At 34.8% G+C, this 17,109-nt stretch overlaps 1 long non-coding RNA gene across 1 annotated transcript; it reads left to right on the forward strand.

Moving 5' to 3' along the window:
- Positions 1 to 592: 592 nt before the first annotated feature.
- LOC147652539 (uncharacterized) lies at positions 593 to 13,881 on the forward strand. Its single transcript, XR_015288011.1, has 4 exons — positions 593 to 682; positions 839 to 1,000; positions 3,815 to 3,864; positions 12,395 to 13,881. It is a non-coding gene; the product is annotated as an uncharacterized LOC147652539 (long non-coding RNA).
- Positions 13,882 to 17,109: the final 3,228 nt, after the last annotated feature.

Genomic DNA, 17,109 nt, shown 5'->3' on the forward strand with positions numbered 1-17,109 from the left:
TTTCTGGTCTTGGAAAAGTTGGTCATCTGCTGTTTAGGCTTCTTATATGAACTCATAATGTCAGAGTGCACTCTTAGTCTGAGTAGAAATTCACTTAGCACAAGTAGAATAAATGTCTTCTGGAAGCTACAACACACTAACACAATGTACTCAATTTCCTTTTAAGCTGAGAATTGGATATGGATATGGATTGTACAGAAACATAATATGAAGAGGAAGAGTACTAGAAGTCTAATTATTTACAAATGCATTTGGTGTTCTAAAATGAAGCATCTTGACCCCATCTTTCTGAAGTTTGCTGTTTCTTCTCTCCTATTATTCTGAATTCTTTTCTTCATAGCAGAAAGTATCATAAATACTATAAGCTTAAAACAGTAGCTTAACAGTAACTGTATCTGAGCAGCTAATCAATCCAATCCAGAAAGTGAACAGTTAAGGAGGTTATCTATTTTTAGCAATAACTCTAATATAATTCTTATTTATTTTCTCATCACCGAAAGACTGAGACTTAATTGCAAATAAGCAAGACTACCTTTAATTGCTCTTTTCCCCCCCATCCTCTTTAAGAATGACTAATTTATTGTTTTCACAGGTGCTTTTAGCAGGGAAATGTATCTCATTTGCAAACTCTCTGAGGATTTTGATGCAGTGACAGCTGTCACTGTCAAACCCAGCCTCTAAGGTGAGAGAGAAGTTACAATTGCCTTCAGGCTCAGCTTCATTTAATATGAAATTTGTGATGGTGGAGGTTGGAAGAAAGTATCAGATTTGTTTTTGATGAAATCAGTAACTATTTTAAATTTCTGTATTTCATATTGTAATTGAAATTTTATTTCAGCTTTTCAGGAAGCAGCAGTTCTAACATTTTGATCAAGTCCTGTACAAATACTTGATCTTAAATGAATATATACAGGTAGAAGATGTCATGTTACATGTAGAAGACTCCTTGGTCTCCTTGTTAGCTTACAGAATGAATGAATTGCCGCTCTGGAACATTGAAGTGAGTATGGCTAGAGATCCTGGGAAAAGATTATAAAATGTAGATAGTTATCATCCATCCTTGGACTTGCATCTCTAGTTAGCTGAAGGTAGGTTTAAAATATCTTCAACCTTCAGTATTTTGTTAGGAAAATTAAAGAAGACATGAAATTTCTATAGATATTAATTTATTTGGATAGTCTTATTAAGTTTAGATGACAAAAAACTTGAAGAAATACTTTAGAAAAACTCTGACTGATCAGAGCCCTGCAGATGAAAGTTCTTAAGTCATAAATATATACTTTACAGGACATATGGTTCTGTAAAATATGCAGGAGTTGTAAATGCATCCCTTGATAGCATAGAACAGTTTTCAACATAAAACAGATTTCAGAGTTAAATATTCTCAATAGTGCTAATTATTTTAAAAGTTACTAAATTTAAGTGAATATCCAGTATTGAATATGAGGCTCAGTAAGTGGCAAAGAAAATGGATGATATGTGGAAGAGAAAATGAAATTGTAACCAGAAACATCAGAGTTCACTTGCATAAAACGATGACAAGGCCACGTATTAAATTATTGTTTCTTTCAATCGTAATCTTGTCTGCCTCTTAGCTGTTGTCTTCTGTGGTTTTTCTTGCTACAGACCCTCTAAGATACAAAATTCATTGTCAGCATTTTATTTTATTTCTCTTGCCATCTCTCATTGCTAGGACCTCACAGGAAATTGTGTCATTTTGTTTCCGACTTGTAAAATAATTTTTATAAGAAATCCAGTGTTCTTGATCCTCATGATTGTTTATTGTCTTCTCAAAATCAATTTGCTCATCATACCAGGTAGCTGAGAAGCATATGAAAATGTAAACAAATTGCTACAGAGGACGTGCAGAAGTAATTTTGTGTATGTGTCTTTTGAGTTTATATAGCAAATATTTTGATGTGTAATACAATAGTTGGCAAAGAGATTAAAGAAAATAAAAACAAGAGAAATGCAACATAGTGTCACCATTCAGCTTTTTGTTTGTATTGATATTAACAGGAAAGACATGTTCAGACTCATACCTGATCCTTGATTGTAATTGTGACTGCATTGCTCAGTATTTCCAAGAGATTTACCTTGCATAGGAAATATATGTTTCTAATAAACAATGACATACCCCATAGTATATCTTCAGGTGCGCTTGATAAGAACTTCTCATCTCTGCTTGAATAATGATTAATTTATAAAAAGGAAAAGTTATAACTCAGGAGTTTTGAATACTTTTGCAGTAAAGCACTGTGATGTACGTTCATTTCAAGTAAAACACCTCAGTAAGAATCTACATGCTACCAAATATGTTTCTTTCTTTTATTTCTCTTTAGCAGTAACAATGAGTGCTAATTGTTCCTAATTTGATTTTTGATGGGTCCTTACCTAATTAACACTTAAAGACTTTATACAAACATAAAAAGGTGTCCTTATTCAGACAGAAGATGACTCATTGCCATTTTTACATATCAGCACAAAGCCTCTGTAATAACAAAAAAATACATTTTCATATTCTTGTCTGACCTATCAAACATGATTTGCTGTATTTGAAAGCTTCATTCTTGGAACCCGATATATTGCTAATGTAAGATATGTGGTTCTATTGTTCTGACTACTAATTAATCTTTTTAATTATGCTATCTTTCAACAATAATCATGATGATAAGCAGCATAATAACAGTTGAAAGGAATGAAGTGCCTTCATCTGCACTTGAGATTGAAATGCCCTCACTTGATGGGCACTGGTGAAAGAGAAATATCAATTTACAATAATGGACTTATACTTAAGAAGACTGAAGTGTGACTTCAGGACATCTTTTTTCTTGTTCTCTATCCAGATTTTTCAGTGAAAATAATAATGCCTTATTATGACAAATCAGCTGGAGAAATTATTTTATATTGAATTCTTGACATATACTGCATGACACTATTATTTTTCTTTATGGAGAGAGAACAAGAAAAAAAAAAGTCAGCATGTTAGTAAAAAGAGCAAAAATTTCAGAAAAAAGACAGTGCTAGTGGTTATAGATCCATTTAAAAGGGTAAATCCTTTTTATATCAGCTACTGTGTAAGCCTATAAGACATGAGACTCTTAAATTATTTTTTTTTCTTTTTCTGATGACAAGTCTATTAATGCAGTTGTTCCCGTATATCTTTGGCAGATAGATTTGTCTGCATTTGACCACGTCATATTTAGTTATTTTCATATTTTTAAGCCTGTATTATATTTGATCAGATTGGAATTTATTCCTTACCTGAGAGACATAATGAATATAGATTTTGGCTGTTTAAGTCTTGCTACATATCACAGCTGAAGTCAATACCTGGAAAATTGTGTAGCTTTATGTATAGGAACATAGTTAAGAAAATATGACATCTTTCCACTGTTAGAGGATCATTAGGCACAGGGAAGGATTTGATACAATGTTTTATGATGCTTTAGACTTGTTTGAATGGGGAAATTAAATATATTTAAACCGATGTAACTGAGATTGTTGTATTTCATATAAGTAATCAAATAATATAGATAATGTATATTTATACATTAAATTATTATATTTATACATTAAATTACATTATAATTTATACTTTTTTAAATGTATAAATCCCTATTGAGTTTATAAAGAATTGTAAACTTGTGTGTGTATATATATACATATGTATATACATACACATATATGTATATATGTATATCTACATATATATATGTGTATATATATATATACGTACAAGTGTATGTTATCATGATCTTTGCTTTCTCCAGCTCTTAACTTATATCTATAACAGCTGAAAATTTCTTTACAGATCGCATTTAATCTTCAGAGTTCTAAAGCTACTCAAGCTGGAACCACAAGGTAGGATGAATTACAAATTCTCTAAAAGCACTAAATTTTCTGTTCTGTGTTTTGTGCTATCCTCTACCTAAGCCTGCTAAAAAATGCCAGCATTTTCTTCTCACTCATTTTAAAAGTAGTTAAAGTTCTTGGCATGTGTTGCAACTTTTGATGTTTCTCTCTGTGTTTAAATGATATTTTAGTGGTGTCAGGCACTAATACTGCGCCCAAGGAAGTGAGAAGAGGGTAGGAGATAGACTTACATAAACTGGAAAATAGCTGTTCTGTTATCCCAGGCAGCTCAGGGGAAAAAATTTAGACCTTCAGCATGGTGTACAAAACCAAGTGCTCCACAAGGATTACCATTCTGCAGAAATTATCCAGCTTTGCAAAGAGAAGTTGCCATGCTGCCTTCAGTTTAATGCTGCACGCAGAGACTTAAGAATACATTAGCAAGCAGTTGCACAAACTAGGGCCTAAAAGTCTTTCATTTGTGGTCATTTAAATAATTGCAAATTTAATGTGTTTAACACCTATGGAATTAAATAGACTAAAGAGACTGAAAGGCATAACACCATGTTTCAAAACACTACTAGAAACAAAATGTTTTTATCAATTAATAGAAATTAAAACCCCTTTAAATTTTAAACTCTGTTTCATGTTGCCTTTTTTCTGTTGAGCAAGGTTAGCATCAGAGATAGAAAGCATTCTTTCTTTTTCATAATGCCTTAATTTAAAAAAGTTACCATTTGACTGATTCTATTCACCTTCTGACAAAGAAAAATGGAGTTCAGATAGCTTAAATATGTGCTGTTTCTTACAGTTTCAAGATATTTCATTCTAATTGATCTATGTCCTTAAAAATATTCATGAACCACCCCCAGCTCTCTCGTGATAGGTGAAGCTGCTTAGGTATTTTGTTTCTCAGTGACTCAGAGCAAACAAGTGGTGTGAGGCAGTCACCATTTGATGTGCAATAACTTATTTTGTCACAATAAGTTGTTGTTTGTACTCTCATAAGCTACTGATACTCTTTCTTTTAAAAATCTCCTGTGAAAGAACAAGCAACTTTTGCGTCAAGGTGCCATTCTTAAAAAATTCCATATTTGTTGTTTTTCTATGGGCAATTATTTAACTATAAATTCCTCAAACATATATTCTACTTAAAAATTAAAAGACAACTAACTTGCTGAGAAAAATTAATATAAATTTCAGTTGTCCTTAAGCATCTAAATCTCATTGTATTTCCTACTTTGCATTGTGCTGTTTTGTTTTTGTTCCCAATTTTAAGCTATACATATCTTTACGACGGAGAGATATACATATCTTTTATATGAAGGAAAGATACAAACTGATGTGGGAAGGAGCTTCATCTATGTCATATTTTTATATTCAGACACTGAAAAATACAATATAATGCTTTTTAGGTATCATTCCTGGCCAAGGAAAATGCATTTTAATCCTAGTAAAGTCTGCCTTTTATTTCATTTCATCATCCTATTTTGGAAGCTGATTTGGAAAATGGTTGCTCTTCAAAACACATATAAGACAAATGTCAACAATTTTGCTATCACAACAGTTTAACATGTGTTCCTAATTAATTCTTAAGCAGATAATCAGCTACAAGTATGTTGTGAAACCAGATGGTCTAAGATTTCCAGGATATCTGGCAGTAAAGAATGTTTCATTATAAATCCTGAGTTGAATCCAGGCCTACTCATGGGCATGCAGTGTGTGTTCTAATTGAAGGTGAACTAAATAACTTGGAAACATGAAAAATGGAGAAAAACAGGATTCATTTTTCAAAGCTTTTATTCTAAAGTAAGTTGCTCTTCACTTTTTTCCCTTAGGTAAAGTATGAAATGAGTGAAAGGCTTTTCTTCTATGCCAAAACTTTTTCACATGTGTTTTTCAAGAACGTTAAACACATCCTCAATAATAATACTTTTCCAGATATTCTGCAAATATATCCAAAGATAGTATTTCTGCCTTTAAAAGTCAAGAAGCTGTACCCACCTGGCAAATCAAAGCACAACACAACTGGTGGCAAAACAATTGTATCAATTTACTATAAATGAATATAAATATCTACTTGTTATTAGCTGGAAGAAAATGGAATATGCAAGAAATATACTTTTTTATAGATTTCCTTTTCTGTCTACTATGAAAATGCATCTGCATATTGAGAAAAAATATCTCCAGAATTTAAGGGAATTACTGACAAAAAATGAGCAGTGAATAAGAAAAACTTATAAGAAATAGCTATATAGAAGTGAAGCACATTTTGTTCCAGGTTAATACAGAACAAGTCCGAATGAATTCTTACTCTAGTTAACCAAAAAGAGAGGTGGAGCTATTTCTGATTTAACATTTAAAACAATTTCTTATATCATATTATAGAATATGTGCATATTTATGTGCATATTATATCTTATATCAAAAATATATCCTTTATAAATTTACTTCCTTTTCTAGCAGTCAGATAACTAAAAATGCAGCAATATTTAACAGCTTTTAGCTTATGAGCAAAGTCTTTCTTCATGTGGTTTATTGGAAGCAGAGGTCTTGCAATTATTTTGGAGAGCAAATGAATGAAAAAAGATTAAGTGAATTTACCATAAAAATAAAATATAAATGGAGCTACTGTTGAAAAAATACATTATATTATTGTTACTTCTACAGTTCAATTAACTTCAATCCGTTTATTATTTGAACAAAATTACCTGTTTGCAGATGGTGGATCACATAATTTGAACATTAACCATTACTAATATTCTATCAGTCACAGAAGAATTAAAATAGAAACCTAAATATTCAAGGATGTGTAAGGTAAAAGGCAAGTTATATTTTAGGTCCCAAGGACATCTTTTTATGCTAAAAAAAGACAAATTTATTGACTAACAACTTGGTATCTCTAACAGGGTGAGCAACAAGCTTAATACTCATTGAAATGGCAGGAGTGTAGGCTCCTACAACTTGAGTACATGGATCTTAAACACTGTATTTAAAGAAAACCACTCAAATTATTTCAATTTTAACTTTAATTTTGCACCAGATAAAATAAGAAGTGTAATAATCAATATTCATGGAAATTGCTCCCTCATGATTATTGCATTGCATTTAATCTCACAAATGTTGACAGTATAATTTGAAAAGAAAATCTGGAGCTGGGAGCAGGTCTGTGTGTAACCTGGAGTTTGCAATAGCTGAGGGGCTTTGAAGCTCTTCAAATCCTAAATGAATGTTTTAACTGCAGAACTGTCCCATATAGGAATATCTGTCTTAGAGGCCTGAGTACTGACACAACAAAAATTATACAGTTTAATGTACAACAACACAGAAAAGCCAACATCCTGGTCTGCATCAAAAGAAGTGTGGCCAGCAGGTCAAGGGAGGTGATTTGAGAGAACCTCTACCCCTGTCATGAGACCCCACCTGGAGTGCTGTGTCCAGCTCCGGGGCTCCCAGCACAGGAAGGATGTGAGCCTGCTGGAGTGAGTGCGCAGGAGGACATGAAGATGTTCTCAGGGCTGCAGCAGCTCTCCTGTGAGGATGAGCTCAGAGCTGGGTGGGGTGGTTCAACTTGAAGAAGAGGAATCTCTGGGGAAACGTCGCTGTGGCTTTCCACTCCTTAAGAAGAGCCTTGAAGTGAGCCAGAGAGTGACTTTTCACAAGGGTGTGTAAGGGTGAGGGAGAATGGCTTCAAACTGAAGGAGAGCAGGTTTCCTTCAAATGTTAGGAAGAAATTCTTTACAGTGAGGGTGGTGAAGCACTAAAGCAGGTTGCCCAGAGAAGTTGTCTATGCCCCATTCCTGAAGCAAACTAGAGCAGTGCTTGAGGAGTTCAAACATCTGGCTTAGGCATCTGACTCCAGGACCAGTCACTATCTGAGTGGGCAGTTACTAAATTCTAAAATGTGTTAAGTCTATGTGCAGCAGCAGCTAAGAACAAAATGCTACCTGAAGAAGAGAAATCTGTTTATTCAGAAAAAATAAAGAAGAAAGAAACACTAATAGTTCTCACACTTCCAAAACTGAAAATGTCTACACTTGCAAAAAGAGACTGTCACCTTCCTCAGTGCTTTTCCATGTAATATCTGGTTTTCAATGAAAACAAGTTGAGTTAGTGTATTTCCTAATATTTGTGCTGTTTGTATCAGCATCACAAATTCACCACATTAAATAAGTGTTCAGTATGATGGTGGAAAAATCACTGCTTCTCAAGACATGGGACAAGACACTTAACCCCAACAGACCCCTTTTTACTCTGTGCGTAATGTGAAGAAAATGTAGGATACTGGTTTCAGAAATGTAAACTCTGCAGTGTTTCAGCATCTCAAAATATGACAGTGAAAATGCTTAGCTATTCATGAGTGGGGCAAACCAGTTGTTTTATCTGCTTGATTTCTGACAGTGGCCAATGACAAATATTTCAGAGAAAAGCATAAATTGTAGAACGCAAAATACCTGCAGTAGCTGACTTAATAAATATGGTACAGTTTAAGTTCAAACAAAAAGAGGAACATTTAGTTACCAGTCAGTAGGTAACCAGCTGGAACAAGATACTGAAACTTATTGCTATGCTTTGTCATTTAAGAAACATAGTTTTAAAAGAGCTCTATCAGTTAATTCAGGTATGGGAAAGATAATCTTTTACATTAAACTTCTGACCACAATTATATGCTATATCAACAATGCCAATTTCAAGAGGACAAATTGTTTTTCATTTAATCTACTGATTTAAACAAAGAATCAAATGAATTCCTGATTCCTGATCTAACATTCCTACCTTTAAGTTTAATGTGGGAAAAATCACTTTGTTGTATTGTCCATTCTTCGCCAGCCGGGCAAGGGAGGTGATTGTCCTGCTTTGCTCTGCACTGATGCCACTTCACTCTGAATATTGTGTGCAAGTTTGGTCACTGTAATGTAAGAAAGATATTCAACTACTAGAGACCATCCAGAGGGCCATAGGATGGTGAAGGGCCTTGAGGGAATCCATGCAAGGAGCAGCTGAGGTCACTTGGGTCTGTTCATCCTGGAGTAGAGGAGACTGAGGGGAGACCTCCAGTCTCCAATTTCCTCATGAGGGGAAAAGGATGGGCAGGCACTCATCTCTTCTCTCTTGTGGCAAGGGGCAGGACCCAAGGGAATGGCCTGAAGTTGTGTCAGGAAGGTTTAGGTTGGATATTTTAAAAATGTTCCTCACCCAGAGGTGTCTGGGCACTGGAACAGGCTCTCCAGGGAAGTGGTCACAGTGCCAAACCCGACAAAGCTCAAGATGTGTTTGGACAGTGTTGTCAGGTACATGGTGTGATTCCTGGGGTGTCCTGTGCAGGGCCGAGAGTTGGACTGGATAATCCTTGTGTATCCCTTTCAACCCAGCATATTCTGGGATTCTATGTGATTATTCTGTATTACTCATAGAAGATAAAATTATATCCAGATTAAAGACCTATGGTCTTTAATTAAGAAAGAAAAAGAAAAGATTGTTCACCCATTTTGAACATCTTCAGTAGAAATATAAATGAAAATAAAGTAAAAATACCTCAAAGAAAAAACTTAATGTAGAATATTTGTCCTCAATACAAATTCATAGTATTCATAATAAGGTAAGGATGAAAACACTAGTTCATTAATTTATTGTCAGAGTAGAGTTACCCTTTTTCAGGTTTTCCAGAATCTTTTTGCCACTTTGCCTTTTGCCTGTTTATATTCTGATCCCTCAGTATATACTCCAAATAAATCTTTATTACTTTATTACTTTATTACTTTATTACTTTATTATTCAGGATACCTGAATCATATGTTACATTGTTGACTACAGATACTTTTTTATTTTATGATTTTTTACAAGCTGCTGCATCTTTTCACACCATTGAGGCTCAAGCACTACCTCGGCAATAAATGCTCCAGCCTTTCTGGAATGCTGCCACTGCAGTGCGTTTATGTGGCTTCAGTTCTGACAAAGATTTACAAGTACTTGACCTTTTCAGCTGAGAAAAAAACTTCAATTTCTGAATGTTTTTGCACATATACTAATTTCATATTCTGTTTCTTAACAGAGTATGAAATTACATGACAGAAACTAATGACATTAGCAACATTGGGTTTGTACCAGAGGAAATCTAGACCAGATGAAATCTAACTGCATAAATAGAGTATGATACATGGAAAAGAAAGTCAGAAATGAGCACGAACTTGTGCTTTCTGGACAAAAATTAAAAAAAGGAACCCTGAGTAACTGTGACTGGAAATTATTCTCTGAATACATTTGAGAAATTTGTTACTTTTTTAGGTAATGAATATACAAAACAGCCTTCATGATTGCAAATGCATGTATCTGATACATAAATATTCTCTAAAGGGCTTGGATATGCAAATGTGGTTCTGTGAAAATTTGCACAATATTTAGTGTAGTGATTTTCTGATTTTTGTAGCATGAGTGTGCAGGTATCTCAGAGACTGTGTACGTATTCTCCTTCTGGATTTCCTTAAAGGCAGAATTATTAAGAACAAAATGATTGCAGAGGGTTACATTTTTTCCCAACTGCACACAAGGAATTCACATAATTTCAGAAGGAAACTTTATTCTTTGGGACCTCTGGAGCTATGGAAAGTGCATGGAAGGTAAAATTCATATCCATGATTAAGCTCAAACTGAACACAGCCTCTGGGTTGCTAGCAGTGTTACTCAGAGGAACAAGCAGAAGGGGTGCTGAGGCAAAATGCTCAAAGTCCTCAAATTGTTTCTGCTGCAGACACTGTTGTCATCCACAAAGAGGAGCTGGAGACCCATGACAGTGGGGTGTACAAGGTGGTGTCTACTACAAGGTGCCCAAAGGAAAATGAGGAATGGGATCGTGGATATTAAAGAATTTGCTGCAGCTCTCCCTGTAACTGCAGTAGTGTTAATATCACATTATCCAAGTACAGATTACCTTCCCATCCAGAGGGCATAAAGCCTTTTGAGGAATCCAGAGCTGACTGCATTGGCAACGAGCCCACTCACCGCGGTAGCCCGACTGAAGGAATGTTGGTTTAGACAGGAGTTTGTTGGTTTAGATATATTACATCATGGCCATACTTCAAAACTGCAATACAAAATAAAGTGTTTAATACAATTGCCCTGTCTTCCACGGCAGCTAAATCAGCTCCTCAAAGCCTAAGGGTGGGAGTAATTTTCCTTCTGTCCCTGAACTCAGCTCTGAATTTCTTATATGAAATAAAAAGAATACTATCAGAAATCTTCTAGTAAAGAGATAGCTCCTTTTTCAATATCTGAGTAGATTTTTTTCCTATTGTCTTTTCCTGAATAAAGAGGAAAGAAAAAATCTCTTGCCTCATATGAGACGTAATAAAATTATAACAGCCTTGTAACTTCTTAGCTGGATCCTCTGATTTTTATCCTGCTTTCATACTCCATTTGTGTGGCTATGTGGAAATCCCTAAAGATTTTTGATGACTAGAAGAGTGGCCTTCCATTAGTAAAAATGCCTTTTTTTCCTTTCAAAATAATCCCTTTTCCATCTAATAAAAATTCATTTTATATTTATGTTCACATTATGATGATTTTACCTCCAATAACATTGTCTTCTAAATGACCAGAGATCACAAGTTTTGGAAAGAGCTGTCACACTCTCTTATTTCTTTTCCTTTCATTTCAGTGTCATTGTAATTCCAAGCCTTTAGCTTGGTTAGCACAGTGAATGTAACCAAATGCACATTCACACAGATTCACAGGTTAATAACAGTAATATATTACTCTTTAGTGGTAATTATGTAGTCCAAGAACTAAAATTGTTTAGCCAACATTATATTAACAATAAGCTCTGCAAAACTTGCCGAATATGAAGCATGAGACTTTTTTCAGTAAAATCTACAAGCATGCTGAGCATTATTTGCTTTTCTGTGTTGCTGTACATTAAGCTGGTAAAGAACTTGTAAATAACACTTGGTGATTCTCCCAGGAAATGTGAGGAAAACAACATTTAAAATCAATTATAAATTATAAAATTCAGAAAAATTGCAGAAGCTCTCGGAAACATCTGTTTGGATATTCTTGGTACCATTCGGTTATCTGGTTCTTGAAAAGAAAGTCATAACTTGGAGGCCATATATTTGTTTACATCAAATATATATGAAATTATTTAATATGTGTATATAAAGTCAGCTTCATCTGGGTAAAAAAAGAAAAATTCTAAAAAATTTCCTAAAATGCATGATAGATAATTCCCACCAGGATCTTTGTAAATAACAGACACATTTCCTATTAACTCCAAATCAGATTATTTTATTTTTGGGACATAACATTCACCACTTGTCTTTCCTACATACCTTTTCTGTCAGTTACTACCATACTCTTAATCTTTGCATTCTGCTGCAACTGTGTGAGAGTTTATTTTGAATGAATTCCATTACTGCAGCTATAATTATCCTGTGTTCTGTTGTTTGGTTTTTTTTCCCTAAGGGTCTTAATTAAATTCTTTAGATATAATTTTATCTCAGGCAGGTGCTTTCTTCAAAAAAAGGTGTTTTTTTGTTTCTTAAAGATTCCAAATGTTTAGGAAAATTTGCAGCATCAATGTAATAGGTACTGAGAGAAAAGAAAGAGAGGAGAGGCAAAACAACTGAAGGCAGAAGAAGAGAGAAGAGGAAGAAGCAGACTGCAAGCATGAGGGAAGGGAAATGCTAAGGAGAGGTTGAAATGGAAGCTTAAGAGGAAAAGAGGACAGGGGTAGGGAAAGGAAAAGGGAAGAAGCTCAGTACTGACTTTCTAAAAATTCCTACATCCCCTTAGTTTGATTTTAGAAATAGAAATCTATGAAAAACTTGTGAAACTCAGGTGGTATATACTTGAGAAAGAAATGTACTAGCATTTTAAATGTTGTAAAGAATCTTAATTTTGGGAATGCTAGCTGGATTTCAACCTCTCTAAAACACATACAGCATGAAGACAAATTTACAAACTTATTTTGCCTGCCTTGGAGCTCGACATGCCATACAACTGATAGATGAAATATATAGGTGAAATATTTAATCATATTGGCTTAAAAAAAATATTAATATAACATTTCATAGTCTGGAGTCTTCAACCTTTTCCTGAAGAAATCATATGAGCAGCACCACGAGTTAGTCTCTAAAGAGGCAGAACTCATTTGAAGAAGATGAAACAGACCTGCCCAAGGCAGAATCTATGAGAAAAAGGACCAGACTGGTCTCAGCTCATGGAACAGTTTCATTAAAACACCGAGGATACTGGAACTTTGGGAAGAAAGAATAGAGCACTTTGGTTTTAACTACCCTTTTTGAAGATGAGTTGAATGAACCATCTCAGTTACAGGCTGAGAACATCAAATGCTGAGAGTATCAGAGTCTGTTGGAAGCAAAAACCACCATTTTTCCAAGGCTCAATTAGTATGTTGAATTTATGCATGATTTTCAGTTTTTGGTAGAGTACCTGGTAATTACATATAAATATAAATAAACTCATGCCTAATGTTATAAAATTTGCTTGGAGTTTCAGTCTCCAAACACTCCCATCACAGCAGCTCCCAGTCCATGGCAGAGTGCTCTGGTCATGTTCTGCCGTGTTTCATTCCAAGGACAGCTGTATCCATGGCAGCGCCTGCATGGCTGTGTTTGGATTTGTGCTAGAAACAGTGTGGCTATCACAGGGCTGTTTTCATTATTGCTGACCAGTGTTTATACAGTCAAAATCTTTTCAGTGGCAGTGAGGACTCCAGGAGGGGATGACAAGAAGCTGGGAGGGGGCACAGACAGGACAGCTGACCCCAGCTGACCAAAGGGACATTCCATCCCAAATGGTGCCATGCTCCGCATATAAAACTGAAGGATCACGAAGGAAGGAAGGAAGGAAGGAAGGATGTTAGAAACTTTGTTGTTTGTCTTCCCAAGCAGACATTACACATTCCAAGAGTGAATGCCTGCCTGACAGTGGGAAGTGGTGAATGAATTTCATATTTTACCTTGCTTGTGTGTGTGGTTTTTTCCTTAATACATTAAACTGTCTTTATCTCAACTCATGAGCTTTCTCACTTTTATTCTTCTGATTCCCTTCTGGTTCTTTCCCCCACCCCCCTGGCAGGGAGTGAGCAGGTGGCTTCGTGGAGCTTAGTTGTGGGCTGGACTTAAAACCACCATGACAAATTGCTGCTTTAGACAATTATATGCTTTAAAAATCATTTACAATGTTGATTGGAAACCATTCAGGAGAAGCTGGTCCAATAATATGGAGAAAGTCACACTATATTTTTCTCACAATATTTTCTCTTTTAATCTTTTCTACTCATTTTCTATATCTATTAAAGCCTATGAGGAATTTCTCATTAAAAAAATAAAAAGCTTCCCTTTATTAAAACCACAAAAATTAGTTCATTATAAGTATAAAGCTTCTATTTATATTACATTTTGTGCTGCTTGAAAAAGAAAAAAATAATTGCTGAGATAACACAGTAGATGATCTAGAAGCAATTAGGATTAAAAAAAACGTTAATTAAATCTGTCCTGAGATTTCCGACATCGATGAGCATCTGTTGTCTGTTCAACCATTCTGGCTGAGCAAACATGGGTCTAAATTTCTTTGGAGTATTAATTGATTTGGGATGGTAAGTTTTTTCTATTCTTCTTTTCTCCTCCACTAATTCTTACTTAAAAGACCCAAGCATAAGATGAGTCATTACAAAAAATGTAAACAAAAATTAGTTCCTCACCAACAGTAAAAAAATCTACCAGGTTCCTTGACTGAGAGCCAAATGAGTACTTAATAAGGTAATGCATGCCAGTTTGTTATTCAGTAGTGAATATCAGTGCACAGTAGTTTCTAACTTTCATCTGAAAACCAAATCTGTTTGTCTGCTTTCCAGCTGCATTGGCACCTAATCATGTCTGACAGTGGGAGCTGAGGAACACAAAATATCTCTGCACGTCTGAGCTGAGGAGGCCCAATGCTGCCTCAGCCCATTACAGAAACAATGGCAGTATGTAAAGACTATCTGGGGACTTTACCAAATTTAGATCCTATTATCTGATCCAAGCAGTTGCATATTACCACTAATTAGATTGAAGCAAATACTGTACTGAGGGTCAAGACATATGTGTCTTATTCAACATGCCTTTCCTAGCAAAGCTGAGAAGCCTGGGAAATGTACAGAATGAAGAAGGCAGCTTTGTCTTAAAGACAGGTAAATTCCAAAAACAGTGCTACAAAGAGCTGGACGTGTGTCAAATAATAACTAACTGCTATTTGCCAAATTGCTCCTAAAGCAAAACACTGCAAAAGGTAAACACAATTTCTGAACTGAGTTAATATTGAGCTAATATTGGGAGAAAATTTTTATTCTCGTGTGGCTCACATCCCAAATGGTCTCATTACTTAATAACAGTTAATAGCAGTAGGTTGTAGAAGGACAGATTTCAGAATAATTCATGGCTGGGTAGCACTTGGCAGGAAATTGTTCCTTTTTATAGGCTTCAAATACAGCCCACTCCTTTAAAATCTGATGTTGCCATAGATGGTATTTCACACACTGGACAGATAAGTGGTCAAACTCAGTCAGCTTCCCATATGAGCTTGTACCAGAGAAAAATATCCCAGTTGCTACTAACTGATATCTTTACAGGCACTCGGAGGAAAAACTAAAACCATCCTTTTTGCAGAAGCTGCACATGTTCTTGATGATAAGTCTTATGTTGATCAAGCCTAAGATGAGGATAACAGTAGATAACTGTGAAAAATTTTGCTATGTGGATTACTGAGACTTAACTAATGCAGTGCAAATATTGTCCAGAAGATAATTTATCCAGGAAGTTATAGTTAAATATTTTGTCTGAACTTAGTGACACATGCTAATGTTTACAATTCAAAAGACTCATCAAAAGCTAAAGATGGCTGAAGGTGTTATTTGGTGTTTATTCTGCCCTTCCAACAAAGTAAAGCTAAAATTAATGGTTTCATGGTCGGTAAAATGATCTGCATCTCTAAAAAAGGCAGTAAAACAGAACAGGCTGTAAAATATCTACATCCACTTGAAGGGTTTTGATGCCTTTTTTTTTACCAATCCTGTGATTTAGCAGTACCAAATTAATTTGATTACTGGGAAAGCAATGAGTTAACTGATATTAAAAATTCCGCTTGTGAATGTATTTCCTAATTTCCTCAAGGAAAGATGCTTTCTTTTGTGCAAATCTCCAGACAGATAGCTGAGCACACTAGAAGCTATTTCCTTTTAATTAATGTTTATACTGTATTAGTTTCAGACGGCTAAACAGGTAGTACAGTATTTTGAGCAGTCATTTGTGCATTTATGCATGTATTAAATTCTGTGTCCAGCAAAACATAAAAGGGTGTGCACATTTTTGAGTTGTCTGCTATCTTGTTTCCTGGTGCTTCTCCATATCTTTTAAACAGGAACTGCTGATTCAGAAGAAAATTTTTAGGTGGCTCTGAAAGAATTATGGTATATTCTGGCAGTAGCAAATGGTAGAAGAAAGTCTCTAGTGAAATGATAGATAAATCTGATAAGTTCCACAGTTTTTTTCATGGTAGAGCTATCAAATGTGTTTCATTGACAACTAGATGGGCTTTTAAAAGACGTGTTTGGTGTGCAAATTCATTCAATTTTGTATTTAAAACCAGATTTCATTTGGTAAAATCTGGTAGCAATTATATGGTCAAATTAGTAAAATTTTGCATAAACTTATATAATTTTATTAATGAAATATGTACTGGTGGAAAAGAGCTACAGAGTGTGCAGGTGAGATTTTCTATACACCCTTTTTACTAGTTATTCACCCAGCAATCATTTACAATTGGGCCCACTGTGCTCAGTGGTGTGTTGCTATGTCATCAACACATGGTTGCAGGAATGACAAATATATTTTGTTGAATGAATATATTGAACAAAGTTGTTCTGTAGAAAACTAATAAAATCATATCTAAATGCCTGTGATAATCTGTGTAGTAGGGATATTTCAGCTTGTCCCTTGTTCTTAAATTCTTAGTTTACTGTATTATGTTGCTAAAAGATATATGTATATCTCTTCTTTTACAAGTGGCAGAACACAATATTCCCTTAAAAAGCTAACAGATGTGATACATGCTAAATAAAAAAAAAAAATTACACTGCTTGATACATATATAATCAAGTATATCAGACAAGTATAATTATACATTGCCCACAAAATTTCCAATCATTTGCTTTCAGAGCTGCTGTTTTCCACTAAAAGTGCAAGAAGAAGCTATGCA

Source organism: Cyanistes caeruleus, chromosome 6 (genome assembly GCF_971803275.1).
Source record: "Cyanistes caeruleus chromosome 6, bCyaCae1.hap1.1, whole genome shotgun sequence".
NCBI classification, from domain to species: Eukaryota; Metazoa; Chordata; class Aves; order Passeriformes; family Paridae; genus Cyanistes; species Cyanistes caeruleus.